Below are 17,992 nucleotides of genomic sequence, written 5' to 3'. Positions count from 1 at the left end.
ACACTAATTGAAAAACCCATTTTATTCTATTATAAGTAAATTTTCCCTTTTTTTATATAAATATTGTCTTTTAAAGTCTCCCTGTGGTGAAAATCAAGTTTTTAATGTTGTTTATATGTATATATGGTGTTTTTAATATGCTTTAAGACAAACCATGTGCAAATTCATCAGTCACCACCATTGCTGAGTATTTTCTCTTTAAAACTACAGTGAAAAAAATAAATTGCTGGTGTTTCTTACATCACAAACTACCTTGTAACCAATCACATTCTAAAAAACAATACTATTGTGCGGCGTTTATCTCAGAAAGTTGAGCGAGTGGAGGCGGGGCTAATTTGCATATTCATAGATCCATGTATACTAAATGAGGCAGAGTTCAAGCTATTTTAAGGCATGAAGAATTATTTTTCACAGGAAAAAACGTTTAAATATGTCATTTTGGTGATCAAAGATGAGTTTTAATGGATAAAATTATTGATTACAGGGGGACTTTAAGCTCCACAAAATGACAAAAATCACTATAAATGTAATCCATATGATGTCTGAATTAAATATGAGCACAATCGAGAGAAGTTTATCAGTGAATAATGACTAGTTAAAGTCGTTAAAAAGACTTGGATTATAGTCCATGAGTTGTATGGACTGCTTTTGTGGTGGTTTAATGGTTATATTTTTTTCTCTGTAGTCGTGATCACTACTGTATTTGATTTTATTCAAAAATGTTCATGTTAAATACTAGCATATGAGTTCTGAATGATATGAGGTGAGTAAATAATGATTGAATGTTCTTATTTTGGGTGAATTGCTTCTTTTAACCAGTTGTGTTATGTTTATGTAGCTAGTTTTAAATATGTCAACAGTTTAACTAAACTTATCTAACTTAAGGTTGGAATACACAAGACTTTTAAAATCTGAACAGACTTTTTCGTCGTTCTGAATATAACAAACTGTACCACAATCAGTCTTCGAAGGATGCAGACTCTGAATTGGGACGCAGCTAATGTGTGTTCTAAAATCGACTCAAAATATCAAACATGTTTGATCTCCTCCAACTGGACTGATTCATAATTTGAAGTCTGTACCCATCGTACAGTATGCGATTTTCTCTGAAATTTCCGACTTCTCCAGACTGTAAATCTGGGCAAAACTATAGTGTCTTCCAGCCTTGCACAGTAGTCCATCTGAAAGAGAAAACTGACCATAAACGAAGGCATTTTATGCTAATGCATTATAGCGCCCCTTGTGGCAGTGACGAGAATACCCGTTTCTGAATTTAACGACACGTGAGATTGAGCTTGCTAAGAGTGTTTGCATACTTTTGTAGAGCATGTTTCAGGGCTAATGCTCTGTCCTAATGTCTGCCACTCTTTCTCTTCTACTACTGAATGTCTCAATTTTTATCTGCCGTCTGACCATTTAAAAGACAAGACAAAGACGAGAATAATGACGTGTATTGTTCTTGTTTGCATCTCTTACTGTGAGAAAGTGTCAAACTGATACCCATAAACACATATACAGTGGGGTCCTGAAGTCTGAGACCACTTGCTTTTTTATGTTAATTACAAATGCATTATCAGCATAACCATTTACATTAAACTGCCCCTATTATGCTATTTTAAAGGTTCCTAATTTTGTTTTAGAGGTCTCTTACAATAGGTTTACATGCATCCAGGGTAAAAAAAAAACAAAAAAACAATTTCTCGTAATACATTGCAGTAATACATTTTCTCACTGACTGAAACAGTTTGATCAAGGATTCGGTCTCTAAATCCCTCCTTTCCAGGTGCCTGCTCTGCTCTGATTGGTTGGATGGCTCAGTCTGTTGTGATTGGTCGACCGCTTACAGCACGTGTCAGAAATCAAACACCCATTACCATTTCTGAATTATAGCTTTTACTCAGCACTTGAGTGATGCGAGCTGTAACGATGGCATCGCTTTTACCGTATCAATTCCAGCTTGAGTCCTCATCCTTTGGAAGTGCATCATAGTGGATTTGCTTCTAAAGCGCAGAAAACAGCGTCTTCTCAACATGTCAACAACACGAACCAAACTCTTCTCAGCTACAGCTACAGTGTTTGAGGGCGGGGCAAATTAGACATTGTTTGCAGGCAGCCAATAAAAATCATAGGCTGGCATTATGCAGATTTGTTACAAACCTACTGATGACTCGTTTCAGTCAGTTCAGAATCGTTCTATTGGGAGTCAATAACTCCATTTATCTTTAATCTTTAAACATTTGCAGACCACAAACTGATATATTACACACTGCATGAAAGGTAAAACCTGAAAAAGCATAATAGGGGCACTTTAAAAATGATTGGTATTTGGTGTGTATCTCTGCAGCGGTTGACATGAACAACCAAGATCATGTTCCCCAGCATATAAATATCAGTCTGTCACTACTAGAAATAGTGTCAAAGTACATCATAACTTAGCTTTTTAGGTTTTTTTCCACTCTCAAACTCTGGGACCTCAGTGTATCTACGATGTCAAATAACAGTAATTTTACAGAGAAATGAAGGAATCACAGTGAAGGATTAACTAGGGATAAAATAACTCATTCATGTTTTACACTTTCTCTTTGCCACATTAAGAAGTAAACAACCCTTTTATTGTTAAAAAAAAATCGCCGCCTAACCAATGTCTCACTTTCTGTTCCACAGAAGAAAGAAATGAACGAGTGAATGATGACAGAATGTTATTGTCAGGATAACACGATTTCTATCGTTTGAGTATTTTATGTTGATAGATGTCTGTGTGTTTATGCAATAAGTAGTCTTTTGTATGCCAGTGTTTGCTTCTTTATGTTAAACTAACAGGAGAGTTAACTGAAGTAGTGTTAAAATGTTAAAACTTTTTTACCAGCATCCGTAGATTCACTATGGTAAACTCTCACACACATCATGAGACACACCGACCTCAGAATGTGGCCACTGCAGTGACAAATCTTGGACTAGGTGTACGGAATGGCATTCCAGCATATAGTTTATTATCTATACTGCATACTATTTCACACACTTTTGTTGTAAATAAGCAGTATGATAATCCATTCCAAACATTGCGTGTAAAAATGTATCCCACAATGCAATGCACTCGACTTGACTTTCCGTTTGCAGTGTGACAAATGCACATGAATTCCTATCAACAGATTCTTTTTTGTGATCTGACTGCCAAAAGTTAAGAGCTTTTTGCACAAAATTGGATTAAAAATGCAGAATAACCATATTTACAAGATGACTACGGGGCGAGTTAAACATGCAATGTAATAAGGTCATGTGACAATGTAGCATTCCACTTGTTGTATAATGTTTCTCATACTATTTTTAAAAAGCAGAATATTTTATATAAGTGGCAGATGTGATTAACCCGAGGGATAAAACAACACAAGTAGTGCAAACATTAGCAACTAGTACAATATTATTCCCTTCTGAACATAGCCGAGGTTGTAGAGATGCCGAAGGAAATGCCATTTCCACAGCAATTTCCATTTTCATTTGACTCCTGGACGTGGTTTGGATGAGAGACTATAAACATATAAAATCTTTCCTGCTGCATGAGCGGCGCAGATTACCCATTTTAATGACCCTGATGTCATTAAGTAAATGAACATTTAGAGAAAGACTGAATTCTGTTTCTGGAGGGAATCGGCAGACGTGCAGAATGTTTCTCTGTCCGTGCGAATGTATTTGTGTTTATAGTTGTGTGCAAAAGTTTGGGCACAATTCATGCTTGGTTGATTCATTTTGGCAAGAACATTTCACTGCCATCCCAACTGAGCATGTGCTAAACCAGCTTTGAAGAAATGCAGCAAATAAACAGCTTTTCTGCATTAAAATGAGCAGTAATAAACTGAAGGTTTAGATTAGCCACAGGCATCTGCACACAGCTGTATATTTTTATGTATGAATGAATATGTGTATGTATTTGTGTGTATTTACATCCATTAGTCTGAATGCAATGTGTGTGTCTGTATGAAGATGTATATACATGAGTAAATGTGCAGTTTGATGAACTTTATGTTTCCACATGAGGAATATTCTTCCGTCTAACGTACTGGGAGAGTTTCGCTCCTTCTCATCACATGTTTTATTTGCTGTCTCTGTAACTGCAATGACCACTGAATTAATCAAATATACAAATAAATTATTAGTTGATGTATAACTTTGTCCTGGTATTTATCAGCTGTAATTAGTTCTGTATTACTTTAAGTGGTTGGTTGATTATGATTTAATTTTCTAACTTTAGTTAGCGTGTAATGTTGCTGTTTGAGCATAAACAACATCTGCAAAGATACGACGCTCAAAGTTTAATGCAAAGGGAGAAAAGAATTCTCTGTTTAAGGACTACAACAAACGGCTGGTAGGGACTACAATGAGCTTCTACCCGGATTGGTGACATCACTAACCCTAAAATTTCCATAAACCCCGCCCCCGAGAACACACAACAAAGGGGGCGGGGCCATGTTGGGCTGCTTTAGAGAAGAGGAAGAGTTGTTGTTGTCATGCCGTCATTTTACGCTGGACTGCTTCACAAACGAGGGTCAATTCAACACAAAAGATGAACATGACGACACATGCTAGTCGATGAGTTGAATCAAATTTATCTACTAACCATTCAATGTAAGGCTGAACACCGTTACTGACAATCCTCATTTTGGCTGCGTGAGATTCTCCAGCTTTGTTGTTGGTGAGCTGTTAAAGCTCCACCCTCTTCTGAAAAGGGGGCTGGGATCAGCAGCTCATTTGCATTTAAAGGGACACACACAAAAACAGCGTGTTTTTGCTCACACCCAAATAGGGGCAAATTTGCATATATCAATTATTAGTTTTGCATATAGATGATTTCTGTCTGTCATAACAACCAGTCCAGTATAACTTAGTAAATCATATAAACCCAGCTAACAAAAGATTTATTAACATTCCCGTTAAGTTTCCCAAAATGTTTTTCTAAATGTTACCTCAATGTTCAAAACTACGGAAGAGGATTAGGGCCAAGCAATAATAAAAAAATAAAACCATCTCAAGATTAAAGTTGTTAAATTTCGAGAAAAAGGTCGAGATAAAATGTTGAGAATAAATTAATTAAATTATGAGAAAAAAGTCATTAAATTTCAAGAAAAAAGTCAAGATAAAATGTTGAGAATAAACTCATTAAATTACGAGAAAAAAAAATCGTTAAATTTCGAGAAAAAAACTTGTTAAATTTCGAAAAAAGGCGGGATAAAATGTTGAGAATAAACTTGTTAAATTACGAGAAAAAAATTGTTAAATTTCGAGAAAAAAGTTGGGATAAAATGTTGAGAATAAACTCGTTAAATTATGAGAAAAATGTTGTTAAATTACGAGAAAAAAGTCATTAAATTTCAAGAAAAAAGTCAAGATAAAATGTTGAGAATAAACTCATTAAATTACAAGAAAAAAACTTGTTAAATTTCGAGAAAAAAGTCAGGATAAAATGTGGAGAATAAACTCGTTAAATTACGAGAAAAAAACTTGTTAAATTTCGAAAAAAGACGGGATAAAATGTTGAGAATAAACTTGTTAAATTACGAGAAAAAAATCGTAAAATTTTGAGAAAAAGTTGGGATAAAATGTTGAGAATAAACTCGTTAAATTATGAGAAAAAAGTTGTTAAATTACAAGAACAAATTCGTTAAATTATGAAAAAATGTTGTTAAATTTCGAGAAATAAGTCGAGATAAAATGTTGAGAATAAACTCGTTAAATTACGACATTTTATCTCGAATTTTTTCTCGCTATTTAACAACATTTTTCTCATAATTTAACGAATTTGTTCTCGAAATTTAACAACTTTTTTCTTGTAATTTAATTACTTTATTCTCAACATTTTATCTCGACTTTTTTCTTGAAATTTAACTATTTTTTTCTCATAATTTAATGAGTTTATTCTCAACATTTTATTTCAACTTTTTTCTCGAAATTTAACAACTTTAATCTCGAGATGGTTTTATTTTTTATTATTGCTTGGCCCTAATCCTCTTCCCTACAAAACATCTAGCTTTTTAAATGTTTTTAAAACATGATTATGTGAACAGGAATATACTATTCTTCAAACATTATGGGAATGTTACTTTTTTAATGTTCTCTGAACATTCTAAAACAAGTAGTAACATTTAAAAAAATGTGTTAGATGAACATTGTATAGATAACGTTTTGAGAGCCTTATTAAAGAACAGATAACTTTGAACAAACATTCTATTAACATTACTGGTAGAACATTTGTTCATAACATTGAGAGAACCTTGCCAGAACATTAGCTAGGAAGCTGCCAAAAGAACCACAAGAAAGAGAAGATTCGCATTCTATGAACAACTCTGAGCTTGTGTGTTTGTGTATGTGTATGTGTTCTGTAAAACCAGAGTGAGTGATTTTTGGTAACTTTCCGACATGGTTTGGAGGGTCAAAGCAGATGTAGAATAATAAAAAGCACATGTGAGAGAAATAAAGCTACATCTACACTCGCAGAATCCTTTCAAAGTCAGTTAGAAAGAACTCTGCATGAAGAAGAAGAAAACAAACGGAACCATTGCAAAATGCTCTTTAACTTCAGATCGGCTCATGTCTTTATTACTGCTCACGGACTGTTTCGATGACTTCTAAATCTATTTAAATCAATCTATGACAGATATAAGACATTATTCACTCAGGTTGGGTTCAAACTAAATAACCTAGGAAGTCATCATGTGTAAAGGTGCAGTGGGGACACACCGGTGACTCGAGTCGCTGAAGGTCGTTCTGGCACACGCACACACAGAACGAGTGCTTTAATAATATACAGGTTCAAATGTATATAAACACTAGCAGGTTTCTGTTGGGCTGTATACATTTCACTGACGTGTCTTAATATTTATACACGAGAGCGTACGGGGAGTTTGGAGAATTTAGGTGCTATTACTGTGTTTTCTCAGGTGTTTTTGCTGTTGATCTTAGAGAATGACTCTGCTTGGACTGGCTGAGCGCTCCGTACAACACAAACACACACCCAGCTCTGGCTTTACACCAGCTGAGAGGAAACTCATCTGACACTTCCTGTGTGTTTCAGCAACCAGCTGATGATTCATTAATGACTCGAAATAGCTTGTTAAGTATCTGTAAGCTTCATAACAATGCTAAACTCATCTAAATAAAGGTTCTTCAAAGGATCTGTGAAGCTTTTTAGGTTCAGATCTATTTTTGGCTATATATTATTCTTGAGTTGCTACACTCTCAGAAAAAAGAAAGGTACAAAAGCTGGGGTGGTATAGCCTTTAAAAAGGTTCTAATATGTAACATTAAGGTACTAATATGTACACTTTTGGTACCAATATGTACCTTTGAGGCACTAATATGCACTCTTTAGGCACAAAGGTGTACCTTTTGTACTTTTAAAGGGGACATATAATGCCCCTTTTCACAAGATGTAATATAAGTCTCTGGTGTCCCCAGAATGTGTCTGTGAAGTTTCAGCTCAAAATCCCCCACAGATCATTTATTATAGCTTGTCAAATTTACCCCAATTTGGGTGTGAGCAAAAACACGCTGTTTTTGCGTGTGTCCCTTTAAATGCAAATGAGCTGCTGCTCCCGCCCTTTTCCAGAAGAGCTCAACAACAACAAAGCAGGAGAATCTCACGCAGCCAAAATGAGGATTGTCAGTAACGGTGTTCAGCCTTACATTGTTCAAACCGGAGTCGACACTGATGGAGAGACTCAGGAAGAAGTTACAACTTTTAGACGTTTCTGAATGGTTGGTGGATAAATTGATGTAGTTGCTGTGGAGTTGATTCAACTCATCCACTAGCATGTGCCGTCATGTTCATCTTTTGTGTTGAATTGACCCTCGTTTGTGAAGCATTCCGGCGTAAAATGACGGCATGACAACAACACTCTACTACAACAACTCTTCCTCTTCTCTAAAGCAGCCCAACATGGCCCCGCCCCCTTTGTTGTGTGTTCTCGGGGGCGGGGTTTATGTAAATTGTAGGGTTAGTGATGTCACCAACCTGGGAAGAAGCTCGTTGTAGTCCCTACCAGCCGTTTGTTGTAGTCCTGACAACTTTTTTTAATAATTTAATATTGTATAATATTTATAAATGTTATTGTTTTGTTTATTTTTTACAGGATTGTGGTTGGTACTGTGTCTTGCATTATTTGAATACTAAATTGTGGTCTTTTCCTTTTCGACAGAAAACAAGATGCACGAGTGTCGTGAAAATGGCAATTTTAAGGTCAGAAACATGCTTTATACAAGTATGCAGATGTGAATGATTGACCAACACATTTCTAATGCATGAATTGAATAGCATTCACTTCATGTACTCGTCAAATGGTGCGTTTGTATTCAGGTATGTGTAGAGCATGTTTCAGGCATTTCATTTCATTTGCACAGAACCAAAGCCTAAAAGCTAAAGCTATTACACTGTTCTTTTTCTACCCTGCGTCCACTGCTATTTCCTTGAGGAAATGCAAATCTTCTTGGAGTTTTTCTTTTGAAGAGTGTACAGTATATGTGTGCCAAGTTCAGGATCTGGGCTGCAAGCACAAAGGTTGCGGTTTCACGTCCAAGTATACAGGGGCGACCCAGGACCTGGAGAGTAACATAGATTACAATCGCTCTCTGTCACCATTGTACCCTTCAGCAAGACATTTAACTCCAGGCTGCTCCAGAGGGACAGAACCTGCAATTAGCGTACTGTAGGTCATTTAAGATACAAAGCGCCTGCTAAAAGCCAAGCATTTAAGGTGAAATAGCCCCTCAAAGTGCTGTAACATCATCTCAGTAAATTCATTAGTCTGAGTTTGCTGGAGTTGAAAAAGAACACAAAAGTCTGTAGCATGAAGACGACGGCAGCAAATTTCCACTCAAGTATTTTTAGGGTTTTTCTCTGAACGTGCTTCTCTCTTCTTTAACCTCTGTCATTACACACAGACAGTTTTTGGGTTGTGGTACAAGAACTTCTACACATACCAACCCAATCTCTCTCTCTCTCTCTCTCTCTCTCTCTCTCTCTCTCTCTCTCTCAAGTTACCAGGTTTAAAGTGGAAACTTCATCCTTTATTTCAACACGAATCAATTAAACCACGTCTTGAGGATTACCAAAGCACACACACACTGACACTGAGGTACTACAATTAGAAATTTAGTCTCTCTCCATCCTAAAAGCAATTCCTAAGTTTGCGTATCTCATTAGCTGGTGAAGAGAGACACTAATCACCTCAACACTTTTAGTGAAAGAGACTCGAGGACCCTTGAAACCATGTCTCGCATGTGTAGTTTGAACACCACCACAAGTGGAGCTATTTTACTCAAAGCTTTCATGTTCATTCTGGCTTTAGATCAAACAAAAGTAGGCAAGGAGCTAAAATCTTTATTTTGTAGTTTTAATAGCAAAAAAAAGTATTATAAAGATTTACATCATGTCAAACTTGAGGACTTGAGGACGTTTTCTTGTATCCCAGTTTAATGTGCAGAGACAACTGTAAAGTAAGCCATATGTATGTACATTCGATACATGTATTGGAGACTCAGTATCTCAAGTGAAATGCAGAAGAGAGATCTACTTTATTTAATATTTCAGGGTAAATACCAGACTGTAAAAAAGCGACGCACCTTCACTCTCTTCCATTGTAATGAGTGAAGCCACCAGTGTGTCAATATGGCGCATCTTGAGTCTGGAGTCTGCGCATAGTGAACTTGGATCCCTGGAACATCATCACTGACCTCACACAACAACACAGTCTGACTCAACCAATGGCGTGATTGGAGGGCGGGACTATGCGTATTTCTGACCAATGGAAGACCAGGGAGTGTGTTCTAGAACCCTGTGTGACAACAGTCGTTTGCTTCCATTAATGCCACAGAAATTACACACTTCAGGTAGGTGGTTTTTTTTGTTGTTTTTTGTATGGTGACAATAATTTTTAGCAACATCATATGGAGGGGAAATTAAGCCTTAAAGGATTAGTTCACTTTCAAATGAAAATTACCCCAAGCTTTACTCACCCTCAAGCCATCCTAATATATGACTTTCTTGAAATATCTATATTTATCAAGTTATGAAGTAAAATATGAAGCTTCTGCCAGACTGCCTTCTGCACAGCAAAATCCCCAGAGTTAAATCAATTTTGCTCAGAGAACATATGGTCCCTCTCTACGTAGAGTTAAAATAACACTGAAACAGAGCTAAAATTAATGAGATAATATGCTGTTTGTGGAGATGTTTAATCAGATCTTGAGAGATTTTATGTCTTTTATCTTCAGTTGATTTCATCTAAGGCTGTGGCTGAAGTCAGTTGTGTTTCTCTTCAGTGATTCTGCTTGTTAACAGCAGGTGTTCATCACTAATGCTCAATCATCACTTAATCGCTTAATTATTTCCTTAACTTTAACTCTGCTTCAGTGTTAAGAGAGGGACCATATGTACTCTGAGCAGAGTTGATTTAACTCTGGGGATTTTCCTGTGTGTAGTCTTCAAAAAGCTTCCGCTGTACATCCTACACCTTCCCTATTTAACTTAAGGAACTGACGTTTTTTCCGTAATTTGAATAATTCTGTAATTTTCATTTGAAAGCGAACTAATCCTTTAAACTATGAGACTTTCCACTTGTACTGTGAAAAGATTAAAAGCCTCGGAGTATCGACATCAGCGCCATCTGCTGCTTCGTAAACGTTACAACAGCCATAATATAACGCATATTTTATCAACTGAAAATGTTCCTAATCAGAGGAAGGTTTCTTTATTTAATATTTCAGGGTAAATACACATTTGTGTACATTTGTCTTTTTTCTATTTTATATATTCTACTTTCATATATATTTTTGATGAACTCTGCATCATTAACATAATTTCACCCAGAAAAGTAGTCTCACATTAAAATGATGATTTAGATATTATTTATATTAGGCTACTTATGTTTTTTTTTTTATAAAATTAGGCTTTAACATATGGAGGCCCAACACTTCATCAAAAGAAAATCATACAAACCCCACAAAAAGCAAAACAACAATCAATTCAAGACTATAAAAAACAAATTATAATTATTTTTAAAGGTGCAGTGTGTACATTTTAGCGGCATCTAGGGTTGAGGTTTCAAATTGCAATATAGAGAAGCTACGGTGGCCAACACAGGACAAATATATAATGTCGTCCGAGACAGCAGAGGGTAGCTAGTCAATCAAACGTGCTCTGTAGAGCAGTTTGTCCGTTTAGAGCTACTGTAGAAACATGTCAGCGCAAAATGGCGACTTCCATGTAAGGGAACCCGCGGTGTATGAGATAGAAATGACTCATTCGAAAGTAATAAAAACATAACGGTTCATTATGTAAGATCTTAGAAAACATAGTTATGTATATTATATTGCATTTCTGTCAATAGATCCACCTTTAATTTCTGCAGGTTTTAAACCCTCCAGTTCATTTGCTCAATAGACTTGCAAGTGCTTTAATGTCTGTGCATTTTTTCTTTGTTTTTACAAGCTAAGAGACGAGTCAACATTATCTAGAGCTTAAGCTCTATTTAACCTGGAATATTCTTTAAAAATACCAGTTAATGTACGAGGTTCACACTGGTAAATAACAGAGTCTTGCAGTGAGCGGTTAAACAGCTCACAGGTGCTTCAAATTAAAGCGGTGTGTGTGTTTCTCAGAGATGCGCAGTGTGTTGTGTTACTTTGAAGTGCTGTGTTATGTTAGAGGTTTGCTTGCGTGTTTTGCCTGCCTCAGTTTCCCCCACAGCGTCTGGGATTCGACTTGCCAATTCCAGAACCTTCCATTTCTTCTTTTTTCAATTTGCTCGGCACGTTTGAAGGAATTTGTTCAAACAGACTTGTATCACATCTCAGCTGGTGCTCGGCCCAAACGCACACAAAACACTTCTTGGACAGTTCTGAAGAAGATTCTACGCTCCGATAAGACCAAATTTGGTTCTTGATGTTTGGCATAAGCCGACCGCAGCACATAACAGCAGGAAAACCATCTATACAGTCAGGCCTGATGGTGGTAACATTCTTTACTGTGGCAAGCACTGGAAAACTCATAAAGACAGCAAGAAAAATGAAAGCTGTAACATGCCGTCCATGGAACTGAGATGATCTTTCAACATGACAATGACCCATAACATGCCTTAAAACTTACGCGAGAGTCACTCAAAACCAAAAGATTAATGTCCCAGTGCAGAGTTCAGTCCAACTGAGCATCTGTAGAAGAACTTAAGTTTCTTTCCAACCTGATGGAGAGTTTTTCATTCTGCCAAGAAGAATGAACTAAACACTGAGACAAACCCGAAGAGACTCGCAACTCTGATTGCAGCCTGACATTCGGTTTCAGATGCAGAGATGCAGTTTGATCACGTTTGAGATGTGAAACTCTTTTATTAATGTATTTTGTGTTGTGGACTGTGTGCTCATTATGTTGGCTTAGCTGTCAAACAACTACACAGAACACCCTAGCAACCTCCTAGCAACCACCCAGAAAACCTCAGATAGATAGAAAGATAGATAGATATGTCGATTTTTCCATCTGTCTACTGTTCCATCCATCCATCATCTACTGTTCTATCTATCTATCTATCTATCTATCTATCTATCTATCTATCTATCTATCTATCTATCTATCTATCTATCTATCTATCTATCTATCTATCTATCTATCGTTCTATCTATCTATCTATCGTTCTATCTATCTATTTATCTTTTCATCTGTCTACTGTTCTATCCATCCATCCATCCATCATCCATCGTTCTTTCCATCTATCTACTGTTCTATCTATCTATCTATCTATCTGCTGTTTCATCCATCCATCCAACTTTCTTTCTTTCCATCTGTCTACTGTTCCATCATCCATCCATCCATCCATCGTTCTTTCCAACTATCTATCTGCTGTTCCATCATCCATCCATCCATCCATCCATCCATCGTTCTTTCCAACTATCTATCTGCTGTTCCATCCATCCATCCATCCATCCATCCATCCATCGTTCTTTCCAACTATCTATCTGCTGTTCCATCCATCCATCCATCCATCCATCCATCCATCCATCCATCCATCCATCCATCGTTCTTTCATCTATCTACTGTTCCATCCATCTATCCATCCATCATCCATCGTTCTTTCCATCCATCCATCCATCCATCCATCCATCCATCCATCCATCCATCCATCCATCCATCCATCCATCCATCAATCCATCGTTCTTTCATCTATCTACTGTTCCATCCATCTATCCATCCATCATCCATCGTTCTTCCCATCCATCCATCCATCCATCCATCCATCCACCCATCCATCCATCCATCCATCCATTCATCGTCCTTTCCATCTATCTACTGTTTCATCCATCCATCGTTCTTTCCATCTATGCATCTATCTACTGGTTCATCCATCATCCATCCATCCATCCATCCATCAATACATCCATCCATCCATCCATCAATACATCCATCCATCCATCCATCCATCCATCGTTCTTTCATCTATCTACTGTTCCATCCATCTATCCATCCATCATCCATCGTTCTTTCCATCCATCCATCCATCCATCCATCCATCCATCCATCCATCCATCCATCCATCAATCCATCGTTCTTTCATCTATCTACTGTTCCATCCATCTATCCATCCATCATCCATCGTTCTTCCCATCCATCCATCCATCCATCCATCCACCCATCCATCCATCCATCCATCCATTCATCGTCCTTTCCATCTATCTACTGTTTCATCCATCCATCGTTCTTTCCATCTATGCATCTATCTACTGGTTCATCCATCATCCATCCATCCATCCATCCATCAATACATCCATCCATCCATCCATCCATCCATCCATCCATCCATCCATCCATCAATACATCCATCCATCCATCCATCCATCCATCCATCAATACATCCATCCATCCATCCATCCATCCATCGTTCTTTCATCTATCTACTGTTCCATCCATCTATCCATCCATCATCCATCGTTCTTTCCATCCATCCATCCATCCATCCATCCATCCATCCATCCATCCATCCATCCATCGTTCTTTCCAACTATCTATCTGCTGTTCCATCCATCCATCCATCCATCCATCCATCCATCTATCCATCCATCCATCATCCATCGTTCTTTCCATCTATGCATCTATCTACTGGTTCATCCATCATCCATCCATCCATCCATCATTCTTTCCATCTATCTACTGTTTCATCCATCCATCCATCCATCCATCTATCATTCATCCATCATTCATACATCATTCATTCATCCATCCATCCATCCATCCATCCATCCATCCATCCATCCATTGTTCTATCTATCTATCTATCTATCTATCTATCTATCTATCTATCTATCTATCTATCTATCTATCTATCTATCTATCTATCTATCTATCTATCTATCTATCTATCTATCTATCTATCTATCTATCTATCTATCTATCTATCTATCTATCTGACATGATTTTATCCATCGGGACGGTGACAAGCATGACTGATGACATCAGATGTAAAGGAAAGTTGTTTCAGAGGTTTAATATATTTTGATGAACATTTATTATTATTAAATTATTATTAAACCATTTTGTTTTGTCTTTAGAATAACATGCACTGATAGAATTATTCACAATAACATGTATTAAGTACATTTTGATGATGTTTTGCATTTTTTATGCGTCCACACCTGACCAGTGTGCTTTCAGTAGCAATTATTTAAAGTTTTATTCTCATGTGTTCACAAAGGTCTGCCTTGCGTTCAGAGTCTTCTGGGGATGCAAAGCCGCGTCTCCATGGCGCCCAGGAGGCGGAGCTTCCACGGTGCTATGGGAAAACAATCTGGACAATCTGAAGGACAGACAGAAGAACTGCAACAAAAGGCTTTAAGAGCGGCAGACAGCTCGTTCAAACCCTGAGCGCGTATGTGTGAGGCATTGTCTACATACACACCATCCATCAAACGGTCAGGTGGCTCTCTCCCTCTCTCATCATTCTCTACAGCGCTCTTTCTACAGCATGAAATCAATTTTTAGCTCCTCATTTCCTTTGCCAAGAAAAGAGGCAAGTCTGCCAGACACACACACACATACACACACACACACACACACATTCCTCATGTATTCCCAGTGGACTTGTTAGGTGGTGTCTGGGTTTAATTCTTGCCTAATTTATAATAAGAATCATTTTAGTTTACTGATTATGATCCCAAAACCTTTTACAAAATACCAAAAAACACAAAAATATGCACACAATGATCAAAGATGCATACACATATATACACACACACAGACACACTGTCTTCATTGTCCAGACCACCCAGTGTGTGTGTGTGTGAGGGGTTACTTATCTATAGTTAGGGGATCAAACTATATATCTGCCTCCAAAAGATAACCAAGGCTTTTTAGGGAAGATCCAGGGACATCTTTAATTTGAAAAATATTTTTTAGCATATTTTGTTCATTTTTTTTTATTGATATATTTATTAATATTTTTATTTAAAAGTGCAAAATGTTTTTATTGGGATTTGAGTTAGTTTCTAGTAAAAATAATCATTATATATAATTATAATTATATAAAAACATTTGACATTTACAGCATGTCCTCATTTACGCAGATAAGTAAATGTGTGTAAAGAGTTTTGCTTTACTTTTAAAATGGTAATTCTCATATAGAATACTAGCAGTTTATCCTTTTCCAATTAAAATATTGTTGTATTATTATTATTTATTATTATTATTATTATTATTATTTGTTTTCATATAAAAATGCTAAATATTTTCTTTTAAGGTTAGGGTTAGTTTGTAGGAATAATAATTTTATATAAAACAAGTTTATGGCACATCCTCATTTACATAGATAAGTAAACGTGTGTGTAAGAGAGTTTGGTTCACTTTGAAAGTGTAATTCTCATATGGAATACTAGTTTTCCAATGAAATCTTGGTGATGTTTTGGTGGAAAATGTTGAGGTGAAGACAGTGTATTTCCAGTAAAATGTTCCTGATATTCCATTGGAATGTTTCTGATGTTCCAGTGGAATGTTTGTGATGTTCTGCTAGAATTAACATTTCTGGAGCGTGTCAGATGGCTGTCCAAAATCCAGTGCGTTATCCCGCTAATATTTTTCTCATTATTCCGCCCTCGTTTTTCCCTGTGTCAGAGGAAAACAGAAGGAGAGGCCGAAAAGAGAAGATGTTGTGACGGAATTTTCATCATCTTCTCTGTGACTGGTGTCGGAGTGAGCGGTCGGATCCAAAGAGGCTTTGTGTCGTTATCACGGCTTGCTGAGTGACGCGCGCACACACACACACACACGGCGCGGGCTGCAGGTGCAGGATCCTGGAATGTGTTTGAAATGATGTTCACCTGCAGGGGCCGTGAGAACCTGAGGGACTCAACAGAAACACGAACTCCATAGAGATCAAAGGTCAGAGGTCATCGTCTTGCTCTCATGTGAAATATCCAGTCTGGATATTGACACACACACATAGAGTATTTCTCATCAGCCAATACAAATCTTGAACAGGTGCAGTGAGCGTCTCACAGTCAGGATATGAGGGGGTTTAGTTTGTGAGGAGAAACTTTATGCGAAGGCCTGGATGTCGCTCTACTCAAAAACGAAGCAAATGCTTCTAGCTTCTCGCAAACTCCGTTTCATGCATCGTGTTCTGAAATGTGTCTGAATGCAGTTCATAACAACAAAGCAATGATGCATTCTCAGTTTTTTTATTTATTACAAAATGTATCAATACAGGCAAAACTTGCACTTTAGAAATGACCAGAACTTGTATAACAAACTAATACAATACAATTTCAATACAAAAAGCAAGGAAATGAAATGTTAAGACTGACCAACGAAATCTCAAATGCAAATGTGTACATAAACATATTTCCCTGCATCAATTAATAATATATAAATAAATAAGTAAACATGTTCAAAGATTTAGGTACAATAACTTAACAGCATTCTTATTTTTCATAAATATTAATGAACTACTTACTTTAAATCATCATGAAATCAAAATTTATTATAAATTTAAAAAAATAATGTTTGTTTAAATTCATGTGCCTCATAACTTCTTCAGATGGAGCAATAATAACTGACATGATCCATGATTACATGATATTTTTAGTGATATTTGTAAATTGTCTTTCTAAATGTTTCGTTAGCATGTTGCTAATGTACTGTTAAATGTGGCTAAAGTTACCATCGTTTCTTACTGTATTCACGGAGACAAGAGCCGTCGCTATTTTCATTATTAAACACTTGCAGTCTGTATAATTCATAAACACAACTTCATTCTTTATAAATCTCTCCAACAGTGTAGCATTAGCCGTTAGCCACGGAGCACAGCCTCAAATTCATTCAGAATCAATGTAAACAATATAACAGTATACAATACTCACATAATCTGCAGCATGCATGACGAACACTTTGTAAAGATCCATTTGAGGGTTATATTAGCTGTGTGAACTTTGTTTATGCACCGTTCAAGGCAAGTGCGAGCTCCGTGGGCGTGGAGCAGGAGAATTAAAGGGCCAGTAGCCCTGAATCGGCTCATTTATAATTATGCCCCAAAATAGGCAGTTAAAAAAATGAATTAAAAAAAATCTATGGGGTATTTTGAGCCGAAACTTCACAGACACATTCAGGAGACACCTTAGACTTATATTACATCTTTTTTTAAAAAGTTCTAGAGCACCTTTAAACTTAAAGTCATTACAAAAGAACCAACATTATAATTGGACTCTTGTTCATGGGTTTGCCAGATTTATTTATTTTTTGAACCGTTTCGAAAAAATGGTTCGAAACAGTATGAAGCATCATTTGCTCAAATCAATGGCCCAGAAGTTCAGTACTGCCACTGAGATGACCGAATGCTAGCAAACCGCTCTCTCCAGGTACATCACACTCTCGTGCATGTATGTTTGTACAGGTTCAATGTGTGTGAAATCATAATATGGGTTTAATTAGCAAATGAATCTCACGCACAAACCCTGCAGCTGTCTTAATCAA

This window comes from Chanodichthys erythropterus, chromosome 23 (genome assembly GCF_024489055.1).
Source record: "Chanodichthys erythropterus isolate Z2021 chromosome 23, ASM2448905v1, whole genome shotgun sequence".
Lineage (NCBI taxonomy): Eukaryota > Metazoa > Chordata > Actinopteri > Cypriniformes > Xenocyprididae > Chanodichthys > Chanodichthys erythropterus.
The sequence above is the reverse complement of the archived record's forward strand: the minus strand, read 5'-3'. Positions refer to the sequence as shown.